A 23,849-nucleotide genomic window follows, 5' to 3' on the forward strand; every position below is an offset into this window, starting at 1 on the left:
CTGTTGTCGAGTACGAGGACAAAAAGTACGACAAACTCCACGAGCCGGTGACGAGCGAGTCCTACAATCTTAAACGTGCTGAAAAACAGTTGCTGCGAACTAAAAGTGTCCGAAATGGCTCGAAATGGCCTCTTTTTGCTTCCCGGAGTAGCCACAGGATGTACACGTAGCTCAGAACGTGGGGCTCGGCGAGAGCTTCGCGGTGATATGCTGTGGGTCCCGTAACTCCTTCCCGATCAAAAGTTATACCCGTCTGGAGGGTGGGTGATCAGAACCTGCGCACGGGAGCATACGCTATGAAAGAATAAAGTGCGGGGCTATTGATGGGTGCGATCATACCAGGACTAATGCACCGGATCCCATCAGAGCTCCGAAGTTAAGCGTGCTTGGGCGAGAGTAGTACTAGGATGGGTGACCCCCTGTTGCACCCCTTTTTTTGCGAGTGCGTTCATTTTTTTTTCCGTTCAGTTGGTCTTGATGTGGTCCGACACTCGATTAGTGGTTGTCGAGTACGAGGACAAAAAGTACGACAATCTCCACGAGCCGGTGACGAGCGGGTCCCACAATCTTAAACGTGCCGAAAAACTGTAGCTGCGAACTAAAAGTGTTCGAAATGGCTCGAAACGGCCTCTTTTTGCTTCTCAGAGTAGCCACGGGCTATACCCGTAGCTCAGAACGTGGGGCTCGGCGAGAGCTTCGCGGTGATATGCTGTGGGTCCCGTAACTCCTTCCCGATCAAAAGTTATACCCGTCTGCAGGGTGGGTGATCAGAACCTGCGCACGGGAGCGTACGCTATGAAAGAATAAAGTGCGGGGCTATTGATGGGTGCGATCATACCAGTACTAATGCACCGGATCCCATCAGAGCTCCGAAGTTAAGCGTGATTGGGCGAGAGTAGTACTAGGATGGGTGACCCCCTGTTGCACCCCTTTTTTTGCGAGTGCGTTCATTTTTTTTTCCGTTCAGTTGGTCTTGATGTGGTCCGACACTCGATTAGTGGTTGTCGAGTACGAGGACAAAAAGTACGACAATCTCCACGAGCCGGTGACGAGCGGGTCCCACAATCTTAAACGTGCCGAAAAACAGTAGCTGCGAACTAAAAGTGTCCGAAATGGCTCGAAACGGCCTCTTTTTGCTTCCCGGAGTAGCCACGGGCTATGCCCGTAGCTCAGCACGTGGGACTCGGCGAGAGCTTCGCGGTGATATGCTGTGGGTCCCGTAACTCCTTCCCGATCAAAAGTTATACCCGTCTGGAGGGTGGGGGATCAGAACCTGCGCACGGGAGCGTACGCTATGAAAGAATAAAGTGCGGGGCTATTGATGGGTGCGATCATACCAGCACTAATGCACCGGATCCCATCAGAGCTCCGAAGTTAAGCGTGATTGGGCGAGAGTAGTACTAGGATGGGTGACCCCCTGTTGCACCCCTTTTTTTGCGAGTGCGTTCATTTTTTTTTTCCGTTCAGTTGGTCCTGTTGTGGTCCGACACTCGATTAGCTGTTGTCGAGTACGAGGACAAAAAGTACGACAAACTCCACGAGCCGGTGACGAGCGAGTCCCACAATCTTAAACGTGCTGAAAAACAGTAGCTGCGAACTAAAAGTGTCCGAAATGGCTCGAAATGGCCTCTTTTTGCTTCCCGGAGTAGCCACGGGATGTACACGTAGCTCAGAACGTGGGGCTCGGCGAGAGCTTCGCGGTGATATGCTGTGGGTCCCGTAACTCCTTCCGGATCAAAAGTTATGCCTGTGTGAAGGGTGGGGGATCAGAACCTGCGCACGGGAGCGTACGCTATGAAAGAATAAAGTGCGAGGCTATTGATGGGTGCGATCATACCAGCACTAATGCACCGTATCCCATCAAACTCCGAAGTTAAGCGTGCTCCGGCGAGAGTAGCACTAGGATGGGTGACCCCCTGGGAAGTCCTTGTGTTGCACCCCTTTTTTTGCGAGTGCGTTCATTTTTTTTTTCCGTTCAGTTGGTCTTGATGTGGTCCGACACTCGATTAGCTGTTGTCGAGTACGAGGACAAAAAGTACGACAATCTCCACGAGCCGGTGACGAGCGGGTCCCACAATCTTAAACGTGCCGAAAAACAGTAGCTACGAACTAAAAGTGTCCGAAATTGCTCGAAACGGCCTCTTTTTGCTTCTCAGAGTAGCCACGGGCTGTACCCGTAGCTCAGAAAGTGGGGCTCGGCGAGAGCTTCGCGGTGATATGCTGTGGGTCCCGTAACTCCTTCCCGATCAAAAGTTATACCCGTCTGGAGGGTGGGGGATCAGAACCTGCGCACGGGAGCGTACGCTATGAAAGAATAAAGTGCGAGGCTATTGATGGGTGCGATCATACCAGCCCTAATGCACCGGATCCAATCAGAACTCCGAAGTTAAGCGTGCTTGGGTGAGAGTAGTACTAGGATGGGTGACCCCCTGGGAAGTCCTTGTGTTGCACCCCTTTTTTTGCGAGTGCGTTCATTTTTTTTTTCCGTTCAGTTGGTCCTGTTGTGGTCCGACACTCGATTAGCTGTTGTCGAGTACGAGGACAAAAAGTACGACAAACTCCACGAGCCGGTGACGAGCGAGTCCCACAATCTTAAACGTGCTGAAAAACAGTAGCTGCGAACTAAAAGTGTCCGAAATGGCTCGAAATGGCCTCTTTTTGCTTCCCGGAGTAGCCACGGGATGTACACGTAGCTCAGAACGTGGGGCTCGGCGAGAGCTTTGCGGTGATATGCTGTGGGTCCCGTAACTCCTTCCGGATCAAAAGTTATGCCTGTGTGAAGGGTGGGGGATCAGAACCTGCGCACGGGAGCGTACGCTATGAAAGAATAAAGTGCGAGGCTATTGATGGGTGCGATCATACCAGCACTAATGCACCGTATCCCATCAAAACTCCGAAGTTAAACGTGATCCGGCGAGAGTAGTACTAGGATGGGTGACCCCCTGGGAAGTCCTTGTGTTGCACCCCTTTTTTTGCGAGTGCGTTCATTTTTTTTTTCCGTTCAGTTGGTCCTGATGTGGTCCGACACTCGATTAGCTGTTGTCGAGTACGAGGACAAAAAGTACGACAAACTCCACGAGCCGGTGACGAGCGAGTCCTACAATCTTAAACGTGCTGAAAAACAGTTGCTGCGAACTAAAAGTGTCCGAAATGGCTCGAAATGGCCTCTTTTTGCTTCCCGGAGTAGCCACAGGATGTACACGTAGCTCAGAACGTGGGGCTCGGCGAGAGCTTCGCGGTGATATGCTGTGGGTCCCGTAACTCCTTCCGGATCAAAAGTTATGCCTGTGTGAAGGGTGGGGGATCAGAACCTGCGCACGGGAGCGTACTCTATGAAAGAATAAAGTGCGAGGCTATTGATGGGTGCGATCATACCAGCACTAATGCACCGTATCCCATCAAAACTCCGAAGTTAAGCGTGCTCCGGCGAGAGTAGTACTAGGATGGGTGACCCCTTGGGAAGTCCTTGTGTTGCACCCCTTTTTTTGCGAGTGCGTTCATTTTTTTTTTCTGTTCAGTTGGTCTTGATGTGGTCCGACACTCGATTAGCTGTTGTCGAGTACGAGGACAAAAAGTACGACAATCTCCACGAGCCGGTGACGAGCGGGTCCCACAATCTTAAACGTGCCGAAAAATAGTAGCTGCGAACTAAAAGTGTCCGAAATTGCTCGAAACGGCCTCTTTTTGCTTCCCGGAGTAGCCACGGGCTCTACCCATAGCTCAGCACGTGGGACTCGGCGAGAGCTTCGCGGTGATATGCTGTGGGTCCCGTAACTCCTTCCCGATCAAAAGTTATACCCGTCTGGAGGGTGGGTGATCAGAACCTGCGCACGGGAGCGTACGCTATGAAAGAATAAAGTGCGGGGCTATTGATGGGTGCGATCATACCAGGACTAATGCACCGGATCCCATCAGAGCTCCGAAGTTAAGCGTGCTTGGGCGAGAGTAGTACTAGGATGGGTGACCCCCTGTTGCACCCCTTTTTTTGCGAGTGCATTCATTTTTTTTTCCGTTCAGTTGGTCTTGATGTGGTCCGACACTCGATTAGTGGTTGTCGAGTACGAGGACAAAAAGTACGACAATCTCCACGAGCCGGTGACGAGCGGGTCCCACAATCTTAAACGTGCCGAAAAACTGTAGCTGCGAACTAAAAGTGTTCGAAATGGCTCGAAACGGCCTCTTTTTGCTTCTCAGAGTAGCCACGGGCTATACCCGTAGCTCAGAACGTGGGGCTCGGCGAGAGCTTCGCGGTGATATGCTGTGGGTCCCGTAACTCCTTCCCGATCAAAAGTTATACCCGTCTGCAGGGTGGGTGATCAGAACCTGCGCACGGGAGCGTACGCTATGAAAGAATAAAGTGCGGGGCTATTGATGGGTGCGATCATACCAGCACTAATGCACCGGATCCCATCAGAGCTCCGAAGTTAAGCGTGATTGGGCGAGAGTAGTACTAGGATGGGTGACCCCCTGTTGCACCCCTTTTTTTGCGAGTGCGTTCATTTTTTTTTCCGTTCAGTTGGTCTTGATGTGGTCCGACACTCGATTAGTGGTTGTCGAGTACGAGGACAAAAAGTACGACAATCTCCACGAGCCGGTGACGAGCGGGTCCCACAATCTTAAACGTGCCGAAAAACAGTAGCTGCGAACTAAAAGTGTCCGAAATGGCTCGAAACGGCCTCTTTTTGCTTCCCGGAGTAGCCACGGGCTATGCCCGTAGCTCAGCACGTGGGACTCGGCGAGAGCTTCGCGGTGATATGCTGTGGGTCCCGTAACTCCTTCCCGATCAAAAGTTATACCCGTCTGGAGGGTGGGGGATCAGAACCTGCGCACGGGAGCGTACGCTATGAAAGAATAAAGTGCGGGGCTATTGATGGGTGCGATCATACCAGCACTAATGCACCGGATCCCATCAGAGCTCCGAAGTTAAGCGTGATTGGGCGAGAGTAGTACTAGGATGGGTGACCCCCTGTTGCACCCCTTTTTTTGCGAGTGCGTTCATTTTTTTTTTCCGTTCAGTTGGTCCTGTTGTGGTCCGACACTCGATTAGCTGTTGTCGAGTACGAGGACAAAAAGTACGACAAACTCCACGAGCCGGTGACGAGCGAGTCCCACAATCTTAAACGTGCTGAAAAACAGTAGCTGCGAACTAAAAGTGTCCGAAATGGCTCGAAATGGCCTCTTTTTGCTTCCCGGAGTAGCCACGGGATGTACACGTAGCTCAGAACGTGGGGCTCGGCGAGAGCTTCGCGGTGATATGCTGTGGGTCCCGTAACTCCTTCCGGATCAAAAGTTATGCCTGTGTGAAGGGTGGGGGATCAGAACCTGCGCACGGGAGCGTACGCTATGAAAGAATAAAGTGCGAGGCTATTGATGGGTGCGATCATACCAGCACTAATGCACCGTATCCCATCAAACTCCGAAGTTAAGCGTGCTCCGGCGAGAGTAGCACTAGGATGGGTGACCCCCTGGGAAGTCCTTGTGTTGCACCCCTTTTTTTGCGAGTGCGTTCATTTTTTTTTTCCGTTCAGTTGGTCTTGATGTGGTCCGACACTCGATTAGCTGTTGTCGAGTACGAGGACAAAAAGTACGACAATCTCCACGAGCCGGTGACGAGCGGGTCCCACAATCTTAAACGTGCCGAAAAACAGTAGCTACGAACTAAAAGTGTCCGAAATTGCTCGAAACGGCCTCTTTTTGCTTCTCAGAGTAGCCACGGGCTGTACCCGTAGCTCAGAAAGTGGGGCTCGGCGAGAGCTTCGCGGTGATATGCTGTGGGTCCCGTAACTCCTTCCCGATCAAAAGTTATACCCGTCTGGAGGGTGGGGGATCAGAACCTGCGCACGGGAGCGTACGCTATGAAAGAATAAAGTGCGAGGCTATTGATGGGTGCGATCATACCAGCCCTAATGCACCGGATCCAATCAGAACTCCGAAGTTAAGCGTGCTTGGGTGAGAGTAGTACTAGGATGGGTGACCCCCTGGGAAGTCCTTGTGTTGCACCCCTTTTTTTGCGAGTGCGTTCATTTTTTTTTTCCGTTCAGTTGGTCCTGTTGTGGTCCGACACTCGATTAGCTATTGTCGAGTACGAGGACAAAAAGTATGACAAACTCCACGAGCCGGTGACGAGCGAGTCCCACAATCTTAAACGTGCTGAAAAACAGTAGCTGCGAACTAAAAGTGTCCGAAATGGCTCGAAATGGCCTCTTTTTGCTTCCCGGAGTAGCCACGGGATGTACACGTAGCTCAGAATGTGGGGCTCGGCGAGAGCTTCGCGGTGATATGCTGTGGGTCCCGTAACTCCTTCCGGATCAAAAGTTATGCCTGTGTGAAGGGTGGGGGATCAGAACCTGCGCACGGGAGCGTACGCTATGAAAGAATAAAGTGCGAGGCTATTGATGGGTGCGATCATACCAGCACTAATGCACCGTATCCCATCAAAACTCCGAAGTTAAACGTGATCCGGCGAGAGTAGTACTAGGATGGGTGACCCCCTGGGAAGTCCTTGTGTTGCACCCCTTTTTTTGCGAGTGCGTTCATTTTTTTTTTCCGTTCAGTTGGTCCTGATGTGGTCCGACACTCGATTAGCTGTTGTCGAGTACGAGGACAAAAAGTACGACAAACTCCACGAGCCGGTGACGAGCGAGTCCTACAATCTTAAACGTGCTGAAAAACAGTTGCTGCGAACTAAAAGTGTCCGAAATGGCTCGAAATGGCCTCTTTTTGCTTCCCGGAGTAGCCACAGGATGTACACGTAGCTCAGAACGTGGGGCTCGGCGAGAGCTTCGCGGTGATATGCTGTGGGTCCCGTAACTCCTTCCGGATCAAAAGTTATGCCTGTGTGAAGGGTGGGGGATCAGAACCTGCGCACGGGAGCGTACGCTATGAAAGAATAAAGTGCGAGGCTATTGATGGGTGCGATCATACCAGCACTAATGCACCGTATCCCATCAAAACTCCGAAGTTAAACGTGATCCGGCGAGAGTAGTACTAGGATGGGTGACCCCCTGGGAAGTCCTTGTGTTGCACCCCTTTTTTTGCGAGTGCGTTCATTTTTTTTTTCCGTTCAGTTGGTCCTGATGTGGTCCGACACTCGATTAGCTGTTGTCGAGTACGAGGACAAAAAGTACGACAAACTCCACGAGCCGGTGACGAGCGAGTCCTACAATCTTAAACGTGCTGAAAAACAGTTGCTGCGAACTAAAAGTGTCCGAAATGGCTCGAAATGGCCTCTTTTTGCTTCCCGGAGTAGCCACAGGATGTACACGTAGCTCAGAACGTGGGGCTCGGCGAGAGCTTCGCGGTGATATGCTGTGGGTCCCGTAACTCCTTCCGGATCAAAAGTTATGCCTGTGTGAAGGGTGGGGGATCAGAACCTGCGCACGGGAGCGTACTCTATGAAAGAATAAAGTGCGAGGCTATTGATGGGTGCGATCATACCAGCACTAATGCACCGTATCCCATCAAAACTCCGAAGTTAAGCGTGCTCCGGCGAGAGTAGTACTAGGATGGGTGACCCCTTGGGAAGTCCTTGTGTTGCACCCCTTTTTTTGCGAGTGCGTTCATTTTTTTTTTCTGTTCAGTTGGTCTTGATGTGGTCCGACACTCGATTAGCTGTTGTCGAGTACGAGGACAAAAAGTACGACAATCTCCACGAGCCGGTGACGAGCGGGTCCCACAATCTTAAACGTGCCGAAAAACAGTAGCTGCGAACTAAAAGTGTCCGAAATTGCTCGAAACGGCCTCTTTTTGCTTCCCGGAGTAGCCACGGGCTCTACCCATAGCTCAGCACGTGGGACTCGGCGAGAGCTTCGCGGTGATATGCTGTGGGTCCCGTAACTCCTTCCCGATCAAAAGTTATACCCGTCTGGAGGGTGGGTGATCAGAACCTGCGCACGGGAGCGTACGCTATGAAAGAATAAAGTGCGGGGCTATTGATGGGTGCGATCATACCAGGACTAATGCACCGGATCCCATCAGAGCTCCGAAGTTAAGCGTGCTTGGGCGAGAGTAGTACTAGGATGGGTGACCCCCTGTTGCACCCCTTTTTTTGCGAGTGCGTTCATTTTTTTTTCCGTTCAGTTGGTCTTGATGTGGTCCGACACTCTATTAGTTGTTGTCGAGTACGAGGACAAAAAGTACGACAATCTCCACGAGCCGGTGACGAGCGGGTCCCACAATCTTAAACGTGCCGAAAAACTGTAGCTGCGAACTAAAAGTGTTCGAAATGGCTCGAAACGGCCTCTTTTTGCTTCTCAGAGTAGCCACGGGCTATACCCGTAGCTCAGAACGTGGGGCTCGGCGAGAGCTTCGCGGTGATATGCTGTGGGTCCCGTAACTCCTTCCCGATCAAAAGTTATACCCGTCTGCAGGGTGGGTGATCAGAACCTGCGCACGGGAGCGTACGCTATGAAAGAATAAAGTGCGGGGCTATTGATGGGTGCGATCATACCAGCACTAATGCACCGGATCCCATCAGAGCTCCGAAGTTAAGCGTGATTGGGCGAGAGTAGTACTAGGATGGGTGACCCCCTGTTGCACCCCTTTTTTTGCGAGTGCGTTCATTTTTTTTTCCGTTCAGTTGGTCTTGATGTGGTCCGACACTCGATTAGTGGTTGTCGAGTACGAGGACAAAAAGTACGACAATCTCCACGAGCCGGTGACGAGCGGGTCCCACAATCTTAAACGTGCCGAAAAACAGTAGCTGCGAACTAAAAGTGTCCGAAATGGCTCGAAACGGCCTCTTTTTGCTTCCCGGAGTAGCCACGGGCTATGCCCGTAGCTCAGCACGTGGGACTCGGCGAGAGCTTCGCGGTGATATGCTGTGGGTCCCGTAACTCCTTCCCGATCAAAAGTTATACCCGTCTGGAGGGTGGGGGATCAGAACCTGCGCACGGGAGCGTACGCTATGAAAGAATAAAGTGCGGGGCTATTGATGGGTGCGATCATACCAGCACTAATGCACCGGATCCCATCAGAGCTCCGAAGTTAAGCGTGATTGGGCGAGAGTAGTACTAGGATGGGTGACCCCCTGTTGCACCCCTTTTTTTGCGAGTGCGTTCATTTTTTTTTTCCGTTCAGTTGGTCCTGTTGTGGTCCGACACTCGATTAGCTGTTGTCGAGTACGAGGACAAAAAGTACGACAAACTCCACGAGCCGGTGACGAGCGAGTCCCACAATCTTAAACGTGCTGAAAAACAGTAGCTGCGAACTAAAAGTGTCCGAAATGGCTCGAAATGGCCTCTTTTTGCTTCCCGGAGTAGCCACGGGATGTACACGTAGCTCAGAACGTGGGGCTCGGCGAGAGCTTCGCGGTGATATGCTGTGGGTCCCGTAACTCCTTCCGGATCAAAAGTTATGCCTGTGTGAAGGGTGGGGGATCAGAACCTGCGCACGGGAGCGTACGCTATGAAAGAATAAAGTGCGAGGCTATTGATGGGTGCGATCATACCAGCACTAATGCACCGTATCCCATCAAACTCCGAAGTTAAGCGTGCTCCGGCGAGAGTAGCACTAGGATGGGTGACCCCCTGGGAAGTCCTTGTGTTGCACCCCTTTTTTTGCGAGTGCGTTCATTTTTTTTTTCCGTTCAGTTGGTCTTGATGTGGTCCGACACTCGATTAGCTGTTGTCGAGTACGAGGACAAAAAGTACGACAATCTCCACGAGCCGGTGACGAGCGGGTCCCACAATCTTAAACGTGCCGAAAAACAGTAGCTACGAACTAAAAGTGTCCGAAATTGCTCGAAACGGCCTCTTTTTGCTTCTCAGAGTAGCCACGGGCTGTACCCGTAGCTCAGAAAGTGGGGCTCGGCGAGAGCTTCGCGGTGATATGCTGTGGGTCCCGTAACTCCTTCCCGATCAAAAGTTATACCCGTCTGGAGGGTGGGGGATCAGAACCTGCGCACGGGAGCGTACGCTATGAAAGAATAAAGTGCGAGGCTATTGATGGGTGCGATCATACCAGCCCTAATGCACCGGATCCAATCAGAACTCCGAAGTTAAGCGTGCTTGGGTGAGAGTAGTACTAGGATGGGTGACCCCCTGGGAAGTCCTTGTGTTGCACCCCTTTTTTTGCGAGTGCGTTCATTTTTTTTTTCCGTTCAGTTGGTCCTGTTGTGGTCCGACACTCGATTAGCTGTTGTCGAGTACGAGGACAAAAAGTATGACAAACTCCACGAGCCGGTGACGAGCGAGTCCCACAATCTTAAACGTGCTGAAAAACAGTAGCTGCGAACTAAAAGTGTCCGAAATGGCTCGAAATGGCCTCTTTTTGCTTCCCGGAGTAGCCACGGGATGTACACGTAGCTCAGAACGTGGGGCTCGGCGAGAGCTTCGCGGTGATATGCTGTGGGTCCCGTAACTCCTTCCGGATCAAAAGTTATGCCTGTGTGAAGGGTGGGGGATCAGAACCTGCGCACGGGAGCGTACGCTATGAAAGAATAAAGTGCGAGGCTATTGATGGGTGCGATCATACCAGCACTAATGCACCGTATCCCATCAAAACTCCGAAGTTAAACGTGATCCGGCGAGAGTAGTACTAGGATGGGTGACCCCCTGGGAAGTCCTTGTGTTGCACCCCTTTTTTTGCGAGTGCGTTCATTTTTTTTTTCCGTTCAGTTGGTCCTGATGTGGTCCGACACTCGATTAGCTGTTGTCGAGTACGAGGACAAAAAGTACGACAAACTCCACGAGCCGGTGACGAGCGAGTCCTACAATCTTAAACGTGCTGAAAAACAGTTGCTGCGAACTAAAAGTGTCCGAAATGGCTCGAAATGGCCTCTTTTTGCTTCCCGGAGTAGCCACAGGATGTACACGTAGCTCAGAACGTGGGGCTCGGCGAGAGCTTCGCGGTGATATGCTGTGGGTCCCGTAACTCCTTCCGGATCAAAAGTTATGCCTGTGTGAAGGGTGGGGGATCAGAACCTGCGCACGGGAGCGTACTCTATGAAAGAATAAAGTGCGAGGCTATTGATGGGTGCGATCATACCAGCACTAATGCACCGTATCCCATCAAAACTCCGAAGTTAAGCGTGCTCCGGCGAGAGTAGTACTAGGATGGGTGACCCCTTGGGAAGTCCTTGTGTTGCACCCCTTTTTTTGCGAGTGCGTTCATTTTTTTTTTCTGTTCAGTTGGTCTTGATGTGGTCCGACACTCGATTAGCTGTTGTCGAGTACGAGGACAAAAAGTACGACAATCTCCACGAGCCGGTGACGAGCGGGTCCCACAATCTTAAACGTGCCGAAAAACAGTAGCTGCGAACTAAAAGTGTCCGAAATTGCTCGAAACGGCCTCTTTTTGCTTCCCGGAGTAGCCACGGGCTCTACCCATAGCTCAGCACGTGGGACTCGGCGAGAGCTTCGCGGTGATATGCTGTGGGTCCCGTAACTCCTTCCCGATCAAAAGTTATACCCGTCTGGAGGGTGGGGGATCAGAACCTGCGCACGGGAGCGTACGCTATGAAAGAATAAAGTGCGGGGCTATTGATGGGTGCGATCATACCAGGACTAATGCACCGGATCCCATCAGAGCTCCGAAGTTAAGCGTGCTTGGGCGAGAGTAGTACTAGGATGGGTGACCCCCTGTTGCACCCCTTTTTTTGCGAGTGCGTTCATTTTTTTTTCCGTTCAGTTGGTCTTGATGTGGTCCGACACTCGATTAGTGGTTGTCGAGTACGAGGACAAAAAGTACGACAATCTCCACGAGCCGGTGACGAGCGGGTCCCACAATCTTAAACGTGCCGAAAAACTGTAGCTGCGAACTAAAAGTGTTCGAAATGGCTCGAAACGGCCTCTTTTTGCTTCTCAGAGTAGCCACGGGCTGTACCCGTAGCTCAGAACGTGGGGCTCGGCGAGAGCTTCGCGGTGATATGCTGTGGGTCCCGTAACTCCTTCCCGATCAAAAGTTATACCCGTCTGGAGGGTGGGGGATCAGAACCTGCGCACGGGAGCGTACGCTATGAAAGAATAAAGTGCGAGGCTATTGATGGGTGCGATCATACCAGCCCTAATGCACCGGATCCAATCAGAACTCCGAAGTTAAGCGTGCTTGGGCGAGAGTAGTACTAGGATGGGTGACCCCCTGGGAAGTCCTTGTGTTGCACCCCTTTTTTTGCGAGTGCGTTCATTTTTTTTTTCCGTTCAGTTGGTCCTGATGTGGTCCGACACTCGATTAGCTGTTGTCGAGTACGAGGACAAAAAGTACGACAAACTCCACGACCCGGTGACGAGCGAGTCCCACAATCTTAAACGTGCCGAAAAACAGTAGCTGTGAACTAAAAGTGTCCAAAATGGCTCGAAACGGCCTCATTTTGCTTCCCGCAGTAGCCACGGGCTGTACACGTAGCTCAGAACGTGGGGCTCGGCGAGAGCTTCGCGGTGATATGCTGTGGGTCCCGTAACTCCTTCCCGATCAAAAGTTATACCCGTCTGGAGGGTGGGGGATCAGAACCTGCGCACGGGAGCGTACGCTATGAAAGAATAAAGTGCGAGGCTATTGATGGGTGCGATCATACCAGCCCTAATGCACCGGATCCCATCAGAACTCCGAAGTTAAGCGTGCTTGGGGGAGAGTAGTACTAGGATGGGTGACCCCCTGGGAAGTCCTTGTGTTGCACCCCTTTTTTTGCGAGTGCGTTCATTTTTTTTTTCCGTTCAGTTGGTCCTGATGTGGTCCGACACTCGATTAGCTGTTGTCGAGTACGAGGACAAAAAGTACGACAAACTCCACGACCCGGTGACGAGCGAGTCCCACAATCTTAAACGTGCCGAAAAACAGTAGCTGTGAACTAAAAGTGTCCGAAATGGCTCGAAACGGCCTCATTTTGCTTCCCGCAGTAGCCACGGGCTGTACCCGTAGCTCAGAACGTGGGGCACGGCGAGAGCTTCGCGGTGATATGCTGTGGGTCCCGTAACTCCTTCCCGATCAAAAGTTATACCCGTCTGGAGGGTGGGGGATCAGAACCTGCGCACGGGAGCGTACGCTATGAAAGAATAAAGTGCGAGGCTATTGATGGGTGCGATCATACCAGCCCTAATGCACCGGATCCAATCAGAACTCCGAAGTTAAGCGTGCTTGGGTGAGAGTAGTACTAGGATGGGTGACCCCCTGGGAAGTCCTTGTGTTGCACCCCTTTTTTTGCGAGTGCGTTCATTTTTTTTTTCCGTTCAGTTGGTCCTGATGTGGTCCGACACTCGATTAGCTGTTGTCGAGTACGAGGACAAAAAGTACGACAATCTCCACGAGCCGGTGACGAGCGGGTCCCACAATCTTAAACGTGCCGAAAAACAGTAGCTGCGAACTAAAAGTGTCCGAAATTGCTCGAAATGGCCTCTTTTTGCTTCCCGGAGTAGCCACGGGCTATACCCGTAGCTCAGCACGTGGGACTCGGCGAGAGCTTCGCGGTGATATGCTGTGGGTCCTGTAACTCCTTCCCGATCAAAAGTTATACCCGTCTGCAGGGTGGGTGATCAGAACCTGCGCACGGGAGCGTACGCTATGAAAGAATAAAGTGCGGGGCTATTGATGGGTGCGATCATACCAGCACTAATGCACCGGATCCCATCAGAGCTCCGAAGTTAAGCGTGATTGGGCGAGAGTAGTACTAGAATGGGTGACCCCCTGTTGCACCCCTTTTTTTGCGAGTGCGTTCATTTTTTTTTCCGTTCAGTTGGTCTTGATGTGGTCCGACACTCGATTAGTGGTTGTCGAGTACGAGGACAAAAAGTACGACAATCTCCACGAGCCGGTGACGAGCGGGTCCCACAATCTTAAACGTGCCGAAAAACAGTAGCTGCGAACTAAAAGTGTCCGAAATGGCTCGAAACGGCCTCTTTTTGCTTCCCGGAGTAGCCACGGGCTATGCCCGTAGCTCAGCACGTGGGACTCGGCGAGAGCTTCGCGGTGATATGCTGTGGGTCCCGTAACTCCTTCCCGATCAAAAGTTATACCCGTCTGGAGGGTGGGGGATCAGAACCTGCGCACGGGAGCGTACGCTATGAAAGAATAAAGTGCGGGGCTATTGATGGGTGCGATCATACCAGCACTAATGCACCGGATCCCATCAGAGCTCCGAAGTTAAGCGTGATTGGGCGAGAGTAGTACTAGGATGGGTGACCCCCTGTAGCACCCCTTTTTTTGCGAGTGCGTTCATTTTTTTTTTCCATTCAGTTGGTCCTGTTGTGGTCCGACACTCGATTAGCTGTTGTCGAGTACGAGGACAAAAAGTACGACAAACTCCACGAGCCGGTGACGAGCGAGTCCCACAATCTTAAACGTGCTGAAAAACAGTAGCTGCGAACTAAAAGTGTCCGAAATGGCTCGAAATGGCCTCTTTTTGCTTCCCGGAGTAGCCACGGGATGTACACGTAGCTCAGAACGTGGGGCTCGGCGATAGCTTCGCGGTGATATGCTGTGGGTCCCGTAACTCCTTCCGGATCAAAAGTTATGCCTGTGTGAAGGGTGGGGGATCAGAACCTGCGCACGGGAGCGTACGCTATGAAAGAATAAAGTGCGAGGCTATTGATGGGTGCGATCATACCAGCACTAATGCACCGTATCCCATCAAACTCCGAAGTTAAGCGTGCTCCGGCGAGAGTAGCACTAGGATGGGTGACCCCCTGGGAAGTCCTTGTGTTGCACCCCTTTTTTTGCGAGTGCGTTCATTTTTTTTTTCCGTTCAGTTGGTCTTGATGTGGTCCGACACTCGATTAGCTGTTGTCGAGTACGAGGACAAAAAGTACGACAATCTCCACGAGCCGGTGACGAGCGGGTCCCACAATCTTAAACGTGCCGAAAAACAGTAGCTATGAACTAAAAGTATCCGAAATTGCTCGAAACGGCCTCTTTTTGCTTCTAAGAGTAGCCACGGGCTGTACCCGTAGCTCAGAACGTGGGGCTCGGCGAGAGCTTCGCGGTGATATGCTGTGGGTCCCGTAACTCCTTCCCGATCAAAAGTTATACCCGTCTGGAGGGTGGGGGATCAGAACCTGCGCACGGGAGCGTACGCTATGAAAGAATAAAGTGCGAGGCTATTGATGGGTGCGATCATACCAGCACTAATGCACCGTATCCCATCAAAACTCCGAAGTTAAGCGTGCTCCGGCGAGAGTAGTACTAGGATGGGTGACCCCCTGGGAAGTCCTTGTGTTGCACCCCTTTTTTTGCGAGTGCGTTCATTTTTTTTTTCCGTTCAGTTGGTCCTGATGTGGTCCGACACTCGATTAGCTGTTGTCGAGTACGAGGACAAAAAGTACGACAAACTCCACGAGCCGGTGACGAGCGAGTCCTACAATCTTAAACGTGCTGAAAAACAGTAGCTGCGAACTAAAAGTGTCCGAAATGGCTCGAAATGGCCTCTTTTTGCTTCCCGGAGTAGCCACAGGATGTACACGTAGCTCAGAACGTGGGGCTCGGCGAGAGCTTCGCGGTGATATGCTGTGGGTCCCGTAACTCCTTCCGGATCAAAAGTTATGCCTGGGTGAAGGGTGGGGGATCAGAACCTGCGCACGGGAGCATACTCTATGAAAGAATAAAGTGCGAGGCTATTGATGGGTGCGATCATACCAGCACTAATGCACCGTATCCCATCAAAACTCCGAAGTTAAGCGTGCTCCGGCGAGAGTAGTACTAGGATGGGTGACCCCCTGGGAAGTCCTTGTGTTGCACCCCTTTTTTTGCGAGTGCGTTCATTTTTTTTTTCCGTTCAGTTGGTCCTGATGTGGTCCGACACTCGATTAGCTGTTGTCGAGTACGAGGACAAAAAGTACGACAATCTCCACGAGCCGGTGACGAGCGGGTCCCACAATCTTAAACGTGCCGAAAAACAGTAGCTGCGAACTAAAAGTGTCCGAAATTGCTCGAAACGGCCTCTTTTTGCTTCCCGGAGTAGCCACGGGCTATACCCGTAGCTCAGCACGTGGGACTCGGCGAGAGCTTCGCGGTGATATGCTGTGGGTCCTGTAACTCCTTCCCGATCAAAAGTTATACCCGTCTGCAGGGTGGGTGATCAGAACCTGCGCACGGGAGCGTACGCTATGAAAGAATAAAGTGCGGGGCTATTGATGGGTGCGATCATACCAGCACTAATGCACCGGATCCCATCAGAGCTCCGAAGTTAAGCGTGATTGGGCGAGAGTAGTACTAGGATGGGTGACCCCCTGTTGCACCCCTTTTTTTGTGAGTGCGTTCATTTTTTTTTCCGTTCAGTTGGTCTTAATGTGGTCCGACACTCGATTAGTGGTTGTCGAGTACGAGGACAAAAAGTACGACAATCTCCACGAGCCGGTGACGAGCGAGTCCCACAATCTTAAACGTGCCGAAAAACAGTAGCTGCGAACTAAAAGTGTTCGAAATGGCTCGAAACGGCCTCTTTTTGCTTCCCAGAGTAGCCACGGGCTGTAACCGTAGCTCAGAACGTGGGGCTCGGCGAGAGCTTCGCGGTGATATGCTGTGGGTCCCGTAACTCCTTCCCGATCAAAAGTTATACCCGTCTGGAGGGTGGGGGATCAGAACCTGCGCACGGGAGCGTACGCTATGAAAGAATAAAGTGCGAGGTTATTGATGGGTGCGATCATACCAGCCCTAATGCACCGGATCCCATCAGAACTCCGAAGTTAAGCGTGCTTGGGCGAGAGTAGTACTAGGATGGGTGACCCCCTGGGAAGTCCTTGTGTTGTGCACCCCTTTTTTTGCGAGTGCGTTCATTTTTTTTTTCCGTTCAGTTGGTCCTGATGTGGTCCGACACTCGATTAGCTGTTGTCGAGTACGAGGACAAAAAGTACGACAAACTCCACGAGCCGGTGACGAGCGAGTCCCACAATCTTAAACGTGCCGAAAAACAGTAGCTGTGAACTAAAAGTGTCCGAAATGGCTCGAAACGGCCTCTTTTTGCTTCCCGCAGTAGCCACGGGCTGTACACGTAGCTCAGAACGTGGGGCTCGGCGAGAGCTTCGCGGTGATATGCTGTGGGTCCCGTAACTCCTTCCCGATCAAAAGTTATGCCTGTGTGAAGGGTGGGGGATCAGAACCTGCGCACGGGAGCGTACGCTATGAAAGAATAAAGTGCGAGGCTATTGATGGGTGCGATCATACCAGCACTAATGCACTGTATCCCAACAGAACTCCGAAGTTAAGCGTGCTTGGGCGAGAGTAGTACTAGGATGGGTGACCCCCTGGGAAGTCCTTGTGTTGCACCCCTTTTTTTGCGAGTGCGTTCATTTTTTTTTTCCGTTCAGTTGGTCCTGCTGTGGTCCGACACTCGATTAGCTGTTGTCGAGTACGAGGACAAAAAAGTACGACAAACTCCACGAGCCGGTGACGAGCGAGTCCCACAATCTTAAACGTGCCGAAAAACAGTAGCTGCGAACTAAAAGTGTCCGAAATGGCTCGAAACAGCCTCTTTTTTCTTCCCGGAGTAGCCATGGGCTATGCCCGTAGCTCAGCACGTGGGACTCGGCGAGAGCTTCGCGGTGATATGCTGTGGGTCCCGTAACTCCTTCCCGATCAAAAGTTATACCCGTCTGGAGGGTGGGGGATCAGAACCTGCGCACGGGAGCGTACGCTATGAAAGAATAAAGTGCGGGGCTATTGATGGGTGCGATCATACCAGCACTAATGCACCGGATCCCATCCGAGCTCCGAAGTTAAGCGTGATTGGGCGAGAGTAGTACTAGGATGGGTGACCCCCTGTTGCACCCCTTTTTTTGCGAGTGCGTTCATTTTTTTTTCCGTTCAGTTGGTCTTGATGTGGTCCGACACTCGATTAGTGGTTGTCGAGTACGAGGACAAAAAGTACGACAATCTCCACGAGCCGGTGACGAGCGGGTCCCACAATCTTAAACGTGCCGAAAAACAGTAGCTGCGAACTAAAAGTGTTCGAAATGGCTCGAAACGGCCTCTTTTTGCTTCCCAGAGTAGCCACGGGCTGTAACCGTAGCTCAGAACGTGGGGCTCGGCGAGAGCTTCGCGGTGATATGCTGTGGGTCCCGTAACTCCTTCCCGATCAAAAGTTATACCCGTCTGGAGGGTGGGGGATCAGAACCTGCGCACGGGAGCGTACGCTATGAAAGATTAAAGTGCGAGGCTATTGATGGGTGCGATCATACCAGCCCTAATGCACCGGATCCCATCAGAACTCCGAAGTTAAGCGTGCTTGGGCGAGAGTAGTACTAGGATGGGTGACCCCCTGGGAAGTCTTTGTGTTGAACCCCTTTTTTTGCGAGTGCGTTCATTTTTTTTTTCCGTTCAGTTGGTCCTGATGTGGTCCGACACTCGATTAGCTGTTGTCGAGTACGAGGACAAAAAGTACGACAAACTCCACGAACCGGTGACGAGCGAGTCCCACAATCTTAAACGTGCCGAAAAACAGTAGCTGCGAACTAAAAGTGACCGAAATGGCTCGAAACGGCCTCTTTTTGCTTCCCGGAGTAGCCACGGGCTATACCCGTCGCTCAGCACGTGGGACTCGGCGAGAGCTTCGCGGTGATATGCTGTAGGTCCCGTAACTCCTTCCCGATCAAAAGTTATACCCGTCTGGAGGGTGGGTGATCAGAACCTGCGCACGGGAGCGTACGCTATGAAAGAATAAAGTGCGGGGCTATTGATGGGTGCGATCATACCAGCACTAATGCACCGGATCCCATCAGAGCTCCGAAGTTAAGCGTGCTTGGGCGAGAGTAGTACTAGGATGGGTGACCCCCTGTTGCACCCCTTTTTTTGCGAGTGCGTTCATATTTTTTTCCGTTCAGTTGGTCTTGATGTGGTCCGACACTCGATTAGTGGTTGTCGAGTACGAGGACAAAAAGTACGACAATCTCCACGAGCCGGTGACGAGCGGGTCCCACAATCTTAAACGTGCCGAAAAACAGTAGCTGCGAACTAAAAGTGTTCGAAATGGCTCGAAACGGCCTCTTTTTGCTTCCCAGAGTAGCCACGGGCTATAACCGTAGCTCAGAACGTGGGGCTCGGCGAGAGCTTCGCGGTGATATGCTGTGGGTCCCGTAACTCCTTCCCGATCAAAAGTTATACTCGTCTGGAGGGTGGGGGATCAGAACCTGCGCACGGGAGCGTACGCTATGAAAGAATAAAGTGCGAGGCTATTGATGGGTGCGATCATACCAGCCCTAATGCACCGGATCCCATCAGAACACCGAAGTTAAGCGTGCTTGGGCGAGAGTAGTACTAGGATGGCTGACCCCCTGGGAAGTCCTTGTGTTGCACCCCTTTTTTTGCGAGTGCGTTCATTTTTTTTTTCCGTTCAGTTGGTCCTGATGTGGTCCGACACTCGATTAGCTGTTGTCGAGTATGAGGACAAAAAGTACGACAAACTCCACGAGCCGGTGACGAGCAAGTCCCACAATCTTAAACGTGCCGAAAAACAGTAGCTGCGAACTAAAAGTGTCCGAAATGGCTCGAAACGGCCTCTTTTTACTTCCCGGAGTAGCCACGGGCTGTACACGTAGCTCAGAATGTGGGGCTCGGCGAGAGCTTCGCGGTGATATGCTGTGGGTCCCGTAACTCCTTCCGGATCAAAAGTTATGCCTGGGTGAAGGGTGGGGGATCAGAACCTGCGCACGGGAGCGTACGCTATGAAAGAATAAAGTGCGAGGCTATTGATGGGTGCGATCATACCAGCACTAATGCACCGTATCCCAACAGAACTCCGAAGTTAAGCGTGCTTGGGAGAGAGTAGTACTAGGATGGGTGACCCCCTGGGAAGTCCTTGTGTTGCACCCCTTTTTTTGCGAGTGCGTTCATTTTTTTTTTCCGTTCAGTTGGTCCTGATGTGGTCCGACACTCGATTAGCTGTTGTCGAGTACGAGGACAAAAAGTACGACAAACTCCACGAGCCGGTGACGAGCGAGTCCCACAATCTTAAACGTGCCGAAAAACAGCAGCTGCGAACTAAAAGTGTCCGAAATGGCTCGAAACGGCCTCTTTTTGCTTCCCGGAGTAGCCACGGGCTATACCCGTAGCTCAGCACGTGGGACTCGGCGAGAGCTTCGCGGTGATATGCTGTGGGTCCCGTAACTCCTTCCCGATCAAAAGTTATACCCGTATGGAGGGTGGGTGATCAGAACCTGCGCACGGGAGCGTACGCTATGAAAGAATAAAGTGCGGGGCTATTGATGGGTGCGATCATACCAGCACTAATGCACCGGATCCCATCAGAGCTCCGAAGTTAAGCGTGCTTGGGCGAGAGTAGTACTAGGATGGGTGACCCCCTGTTGCACCCCTTTTTTTGCGAGTGCGTTCATATTTTTTTCCGTTCAGTTGGTCTTGATGTGGTCCGACACTCGATTAGTGGTTGTCGAGTACGAGGACAAAAAGTACGACAATCTCCACGAGCCGGTGACGAGCGGGTCCCACAATCTTAAACGTGCCGAAAAACAGTAGCTGCGAACTAAAAGTGTTCGAAATGGCTCGAAACGGCCTCTTTTTGCTTCCCAGAGTAGCCACGGGCTATAACCGTAGCTCAGAACGTGGGGCTCGGCGAGAGCTTCGCGGTGATATGCTGTGGGTCCCGTAACTCCTTCCCGATCAAAAGTTATACTCGTCTGGAGGGTGGGGGATCAGAACCTGCGCACGGGAGCGTACGCTATGAAAGAATAAAGTGCGAGGCTATTGATGGGTGCGATCATACCAGCCCTAATGCACCGGATCCCATCAGAACACCGAAGTTAAGCGTGCTTGGGCGAGAGTAGTACTAGGATGGCTGACCCCCTGGGAAGTCCTTGTGTTGCACCCCTTTTTTTGCGAGTGCGTTCATTTTTTTTTTCCGTTCAGTTGGTCCTGATGTGGTCCGACACTCGATTAGCTGTTGTCGAGTATGAGGACAAAAAGTACGACAAACTCCACGAGCCGGTGACGAGCAAGTCCCACAATCTTAAACGTGCCGAAAAACAGTAGCTGCGAACTAAAAGTGTCCGAAATGGCTCGAAACGGCCTCTTTTTACTTCCCGGAGTAGCCACGGGCTGTACACGTAGCTCAGAATGTGGGGCTCGGCGAGAGCTTCGCGGTGATATGCTGTGGGTCCCGTAACTCCTTCCGGATCAAAAGTTATGCCTGTGTGAAGGGTGGGGGATCAGAACCTGCGCACGGGAGCGTACGCTATGAAAGAATAAAGTGCGAGGCTATTGATGGGTGCGATCATACCAGCACTAATGCACCGTATCCCAACAGAACTCCGAAGTTAAGCGTGCTTGGGAGAGAGTAGTACTAGGATGGGTGACCCCCTGGGAAGTCCTTGTGTTGCACCCCTTTTTTTGCGAGTGCGTTCATTTTTTTTTTCCGTTCAGTTGGTCCTGATGTGGTCCGACACTCGATTAGCTGTTGTCGAGTACGAGGACAAAAAGTACGACAAACTCCACGAGCCGGTGACGAGCGAGTCCCACAATCTTAAACGTGCCGAAAAACAGCAGCTGCGAACTAAAAGTGTCCGAAATGGCTCGAAACGGCCTCTTTTTGCTTCCCGGAGTAGCCACGGGCTATACCCGTAGCTCAGCACGTGGGACTCGGCGAGAGCTTCGCGGTGATATGCTGTGGGTCCCGTAACTCCTTCCCGATCAAAAGTTATACCCGTCTGGAGGGTGGGTGATCAGAACCTGCACACGGGAGCGTACGCTATGAAAGAATAAAGTGCGGGGCTATTGATGGGTGCGATCATACCAGCACTAATGCACCGGATCCCATCAGAGCTCCGAAGTTAAGCGTGCTTGGGCGAGAGTAGTACTAGGATGGGTGACCCCCTGTTGCACCCCTTTTTTTGCGAGTGCGTTCATTTTTTTTTCCGTTCAGTTGGTCTTGATGTGGTCCGACACTCGATTAGTGGTTGTCGAGTACGAGGACAAAAAGTACGACAATCTCCACGAGCCGGTGACGAGCGGGTCCCACAATCTTAAACGTGCCGAAAAACAGTAGCTGCGAACTAAAAGTGTTCGAAATGGCTCGAAACGGCCTCTTTTTGCTTCCCAGAGTAGCCACGGGCTATAACCGTAGCTCAGAACGTGGGGCTCGGCGAGAGCTTCGCGGTGATATGCTGTGGGTCCCGTAACCCCTTCCCGATCAAAAGTTATACCCGCCTGGAGGGTGGGGGATCAGAACCTGCGCACGGGAGCGTACGTTATGAAAGAATAAAGTGCGAGGCTATTGATGGGTGCGATCATACCAGCCCTAATGCACCGGATCCCATCAGAACTCCGAAGTTAAGCGTGCTTGGGCGAGAGTAGTACTAGGATGGCTGACCCCCTGGGAAGTCCTTGTGTTGCACCCCTTTTTTTGCGAGTGCGTTCATTTTTTTTTTCCGTTCAGTTGGTCCTGATGTGGTCCGACACTCGATTAGCTGTTGTCGAGTACGAGGACAAAAAGTACGACAAACTCCACGAGCCGGTGACGAGCGAGTCCCACAATCTTAAACGTGCCGAAAAACAGTAGCTGCGAACTAAAAGTGTCCGAAATGGCTCGAAACGGCCTCTTTTTACTTCACGGAGTAGCCACGGGCTGTACACGTAGCTCAGAACGTGGGGCTCGGCGAGAGCTTCGCGGTGATATGCTGTGGGTCCCGTAACTCCTTCCAGATCAAAAGTTGTGCCTGTGTGAAGGGTGGGGGATCAGAACCTGCGCACGGGAGCGTACGCTATGAAAGAATAATGTGCGAGGCTATTGATCGGTGCGATCATACCAGCACTAATGCACCGGATCCCATCAGAACTCCGAAGTTAAACGTGCTTGGGAGAGTAGTACTAGGATGGGTGACCCCCTGGGAAGTCCTTGTGTTCCACCCCTTTTTTTGCGAGTGCGTTCATTTTTTTTTTTCCGTTCAGTTGGTCTTGATGTGGTCCGACACTCGATTAGCTGTTGTCGAGTACGAGGACAAAAAGTACGACAATCTCCACGAGCCGGTGACGAGCGGGTCCCACAATCTTAAACGTGCCGAAAAACAGTAGCTGCGAACTAAAAGTGTTCGAAATGGCTCGAAACGGCCTCTTTTTGCTTCTCAGAGTAGCCACGGGCTGTACCCGTAGCTCAGAACGTGGGGCTCGGCGAGAGCTTCACGGTGATATGCTGTGGGTCCCGTAACTCCTTCCGGATCAAAAGTTATGCCTGTGTGAAGGGTGGGGGATCAGAACCTGCGCACGGGAGCGTACGCTATGAAAGAATAAAGTGCGGGGTTATTGATGGGTGCGATCATACCAGCACTAATGCACCGGATCCCATCAGAGCTCCGAAGTTAAGCGTGCTTGGGCAAGAGTAGTACTAGGATGGGTGACCCCCTGTTGCACCCCTTTTTTTGCGAGTGCGTTCATTTTTTTTTCCGTTCAGTTGGTCTTGATGTGGTCCGACACTCGATTAGTGGTTGTCGAGTACGAGGACAAAAAGTACGACAATCTCCACGAGCCGGTGACGAGCGGGTCCCACAATCTTAAACGTGCCGAAAAACAGTAGCTGCGAACTAAAAGTGTTCGAAATGGCTCGAAACGGCCTCTTTTTGCTTCTCAGAGTAGCCACGGGCTGTACCCGTAGCTCAGAACGTGGGGCTCGGCGAGAGCTTCACGGTGATATGCTGTGGGTCCCGTAACTCCTTCCGGATCAAAAGTTATGCCTGTGTGAAGGGTGGGGGATCAGAACCTGCGCACGGGAGCGTATGCTATGAAAGAATAAAGTGCGAGGCTATTGATGGGTGCGATCATACCAGCACTAATGCACCGGATCCCATCAGAACTCCGAAGTTAAGCGTGCTTGGGCGAGAGTAGTACTAGGATGGGTGACCCCCTGTTGCACCCCTTTTTTTGCGAGTGCGTTCATTTTTTTTTCCGTTCAGTTGGTCTTGATATGGTCCGACACTCGATTAGTG

The 23,849-nt window shown here is 51.9% G+C and overlaps 9 non-coding genes and 29 pseudogenes across 9 annotated transcripts; all 38 read left to right on the forward strand.

Moving 5' to 3' along the window:
- Window positions 1-325: 325 nt before the first annotated feature.
- Window positions 326-431, forward strand: LOC148924689 (5S ribosomal RNA; annotated as a pseudogene).
- A 1,392-nt stretch (window positions 432-1,823) lies between these two features.
- On the forward strand, window positions 1,824-1,941 carry LOC148924690 (5S ribosomal RNA; annotated as a pseudogene).
- Window positions 1,942-2,335: 394 nt separating this feature from the next.
- LOC148924691 (5S ribosomal RNA) lies at window positions 2,336-2,454 on the forward strand. Its single transcript, XR_016131767.1, has one exon. It is a non-coding gene; the product is annotated as a 5S ribosomal RNA (ribosomal RNA).
- Window positions 2,455-2,848: 394 nt separating this feature from the next.
- LOC148924692 (5S ribosomal RNA) lies at window positions 2,849-2,967 on the forward strand (annotated as a pseudogene).
- Window positions 2,968-3,361: 394 nt separating this feature from the next.
- On the forward strand, window positions 3,362-3,480 carry LOC148924693 (5S ribosomal RNA; annotated as a pseudogene).
- A 394-nt stretch (window positions 3,481-3,874) lies between these two features.
- Window positions 3,875-3,980, forward strand: LOC148924694 (5S ribosomal RNA; annotated as a pseudogene).
- Window positions 3,981-5,372: 1,392 nt separating this feature from the next.
- LOC148924695 (5S ribosomal RNA) lies at window positions 5,373-5,490 on the forward strand (annotated as a pseudogene).
- Window positions 5,491-5,884: 394 nt separating this feature from the next.
- Window positions 5,885-6,003, forward strand: LOC148924696 (5S ribosomal RNA). The gene has a single exon (XR_016131768.1). It is a non-coding gene; the product is annotated as a 5S ribosomal RNA (ribosomal RNA).
- A 394-nt stretch (window positions 6,004-6,397) lies between these two features.
- On the forward strand, window positions 6,398-6,516 carry LOC148924697 (5S ribosomal RNA; annotated as a pseudogene).
- Window positions 6,517-6,910: 394 nt separating this feature from the next.
- Window positions 6,911-7,029, forward strand: LOC148924698 (5S ribosomal RNA; annotated as a pseudogene).
- A 394-nt stretch (window positions 7,030-7,423) lies between these two features.
- LOC148924699 (5S ribosomal RNA) lies at window positions 7,424-7,542 on the forward strand (annotated as a pseudogene).
- A 394-nt stretch (window positions 7,543-7,936) lies between these two features.
- Window positions 7,937-8,042, forward strand: LOC148924700 (5S ribosomal RNA; annotated as a pseudogene).
- Window positions 8,043-9,434: 1,392 nt separating this feature from the next.
- LOC148924701 (5S ribosomal RNA) lies at window positions 9,435-9,552 on the forward strand (annotated as a pseudogene).
- Window positions 9,553-9,946: 394 nt separating this feature from the next.
- LOC148924702 (5S ribosomal RNA) lies at window positions 9,947-10,065 on the forward strand. Its single transcript, XR_016131769.1, has one exon. It is a non-coding gene; the product is annotated as a 5S ribosomal RNA (ribosomal RNA).
- A 394-nt stretch (window positions 10,066-10,459) lies between these two features.
- Window positions 10,460-10,578, forward strand: LOC148924703 (5S ribosomal RNA; annotated as a pseudogene).
- Window positions 10,579-10,972: 394 nt separating this feature from the next.
- LOC148924704 (5S ribosomal RNA) lies at window positions 10,973-11,091 on the forward strand (annotated as a pseudogene).
- A 394-nt stretch (window positions 11,092-11,485) lies between these two features.
- On the forward strand, window positions 11,486-11,591 carry LOC148924705 (5S ribosomal RNA; annotated as a pseudogene).
- Window positions 11,592-11,984: 393 nt separating this feature from the next.
- Window positions 11,985-12,103, forward strand: LOC148924706 (5S ribosomal RNA). Its single transcript, XR_016131512.1, has one exon. It is a non-coding gene; the product is annotated as a 5S ribosomal RNA (ribosomal RNA).
- A 394-nt stretch (window positions 12,104-12,497) lies between these two features.
- Window positions 12,498-12,616, forward strand: LOC148924707 (5S ribosomal RNA). Its single transcript, XR_016131507.1, has one exon. It is a non-coding gene; the product is annotated as a 5S ribosomal RNA (ribosomal RNA).
- A 394-nt stretch (window positions 12,617-13,010) lies between these two features.
- LOC148924708 (5S ribosomal RNA) lies at window positions 13,011-13,129 on the forward strand. Its single transcript, XR_016131770.1, has one exon. It is a non-coding gene; the product is annotated as a 5S ribosomal RNA (ribosomal RNA).
- Window positions 13,130-14,522: 1,393 nt separating this feature from the next.
- On the forward strand, window positions 14,523-14,640 carry LOC148924709 (5S ribosomal RNA; annotated as a pseudogene).
- A 394-nt stretch (window positions 14,641-15,034) lies between these two features.
- Window positions 15,035-15,153, forward strand: LOC148924710 (5S ribosomal RNA; annotated as a pseudogene).
- A 394-nt stretch (window positions 15,154-15,547) lies between these two features.
- On the forward strand, window positions 15,548-15,666 carry LOC148924711 (5S ribosomal RNA; annotated as a pseudogene).
- Window positions 15,667-16,559: 893 nt separating this feature from the next.
- On the forward strand, window positions 16,560-16,678 carry LOC148924712 (5S ribosomal RNA). The gene has a single exon (XR_016131771.1). It is a non-coding gene; the product is annotated as a 5S ribosomal RNA (ribosomal RNA).
- A 396-nt stretch (window positions 16,679-17,074) lies between these two features.
- On the forward strand, window positions 17,075-17,193 carry LOC148924713 (5S ribosomal RNA; annotated as a pseudogene).
- A 395-nt stretch (window positions 17,194-17,588) lies between these two features.
- LOC148924714 (5S ribosomal RNA) lies at window positions 17,589-17,694 on the forward strand (annotated as a pseudogene).
- A 393-nt stretch (window positions 17,695-18,087) lies between these two features.
- LOC148924715 (5S ribosomal RNA) lies at window positions 18,088-18,206 on the forward strand. The gene has a single exon (XR_016131778.1). It is a non-coding gene; the product is annotated as a 5S ribosomal RNA (ribosomal RNA).
- Window positions 18,207-18,600: 394 nt separating this feature from the next.
- LOC148924716 (5S ribosomal RNA) lies at window positions 18,601-18,706 on the forward strand (annotated as a pseudogene).
- Window positions 18,707-19,099: 393 nt separating this feature from the next.
- LOC148924717 (5S ribosomal RNA) lies at window positions 19,100-19,218 on the forward strand (annotated as a pseudogene).
- A 394-nt stretch (window positions 19,219-19,612) lies between these two features.
- LOC148924718 (5S ribosomal RNA) lies at window positions 19,613-19,731 on the forward strand (annotated as a pseudogene).
- Window positions 19,732-20,125: 394 nt separating this feature from the next.
- LOC148924719 (5S ribosomal RNA) lies at window positions 20,126-20,231 on the forward strand (annotated as a pseudogene).
- A 393-nt stretch (window positions 20,232-20,624) lies between these two features.
- LOC148924720 (5S ribosomal RNA) lies at window positions 20,625-20,743 on the forward strand (annotated as a pseudogene).
- Window positions 20,744-21,137: 394 nt separating this feature from the next.
- Window positions 21,138-21,256, forward strand: LOC148924721 (5S ribosomal RNA; annotated as a pseudogene).
- A 394-nt stretch (window positions 21,257-21,650) lies between these two features.
- On the forward strand, window positions 21,651-21,756 carry LOC148924722 (5S ribosomal RNA; annotated as a pseudogene).
- A 393-nt stretch (window positions 21,757-22,149) lies between these two features.
- Window positions 22,150-22,268, forward strand: LOC148924723 (5S ribosomal RNA). Its single transcript, XR_016131389.1, has one exon. It is a non-coding gene; the product is annotated as a 5S ribosomal RNA (ribosomal RNA).
- Window positions 22,269-22,662: 394 nt separating this feature from the next.
- Window positions 22,663-22,779, forward strand: LOC148924724 (5S ribosomal RNA; annotated as a pseudogene).
- A 395-nt stretch (window positions 22,780-23,174) lies between these two features.
- On the forward strand, window positions 23,175-23,294 carry LOC148924725 (5S ribosomal RNA; annotated as a pseudogene).
- A 379-nt stretch (window positions 23,295-23,673) lies between these two features.
- Window positions 23,674-23,779, forward strand: LOC148924726 (5S ribosomal RNA; annotated as a pseudogene).
- The last annotated feature ends 70 nt before the right edge of the window (window positions 23,780-23,849 follow it).

The sequence above is a fragment of the Salvia hispanica genome, chromosome 5 (genome assembly GCF_029641045.1).
Source record: "Salvia hispanica isolate PSC_SH4W2 chromosome 5, Shi_PSC_v1, whole genome shotgun sequence".
In the NCBI taxonomy this organism is placed as follows: domain Eukaryota; kingdom Viridiplantae; phylum Streptophyta; class Magnoliopsida; order Lamiales; family Lamiaceae; genus Salvia; species Salvia hispanica.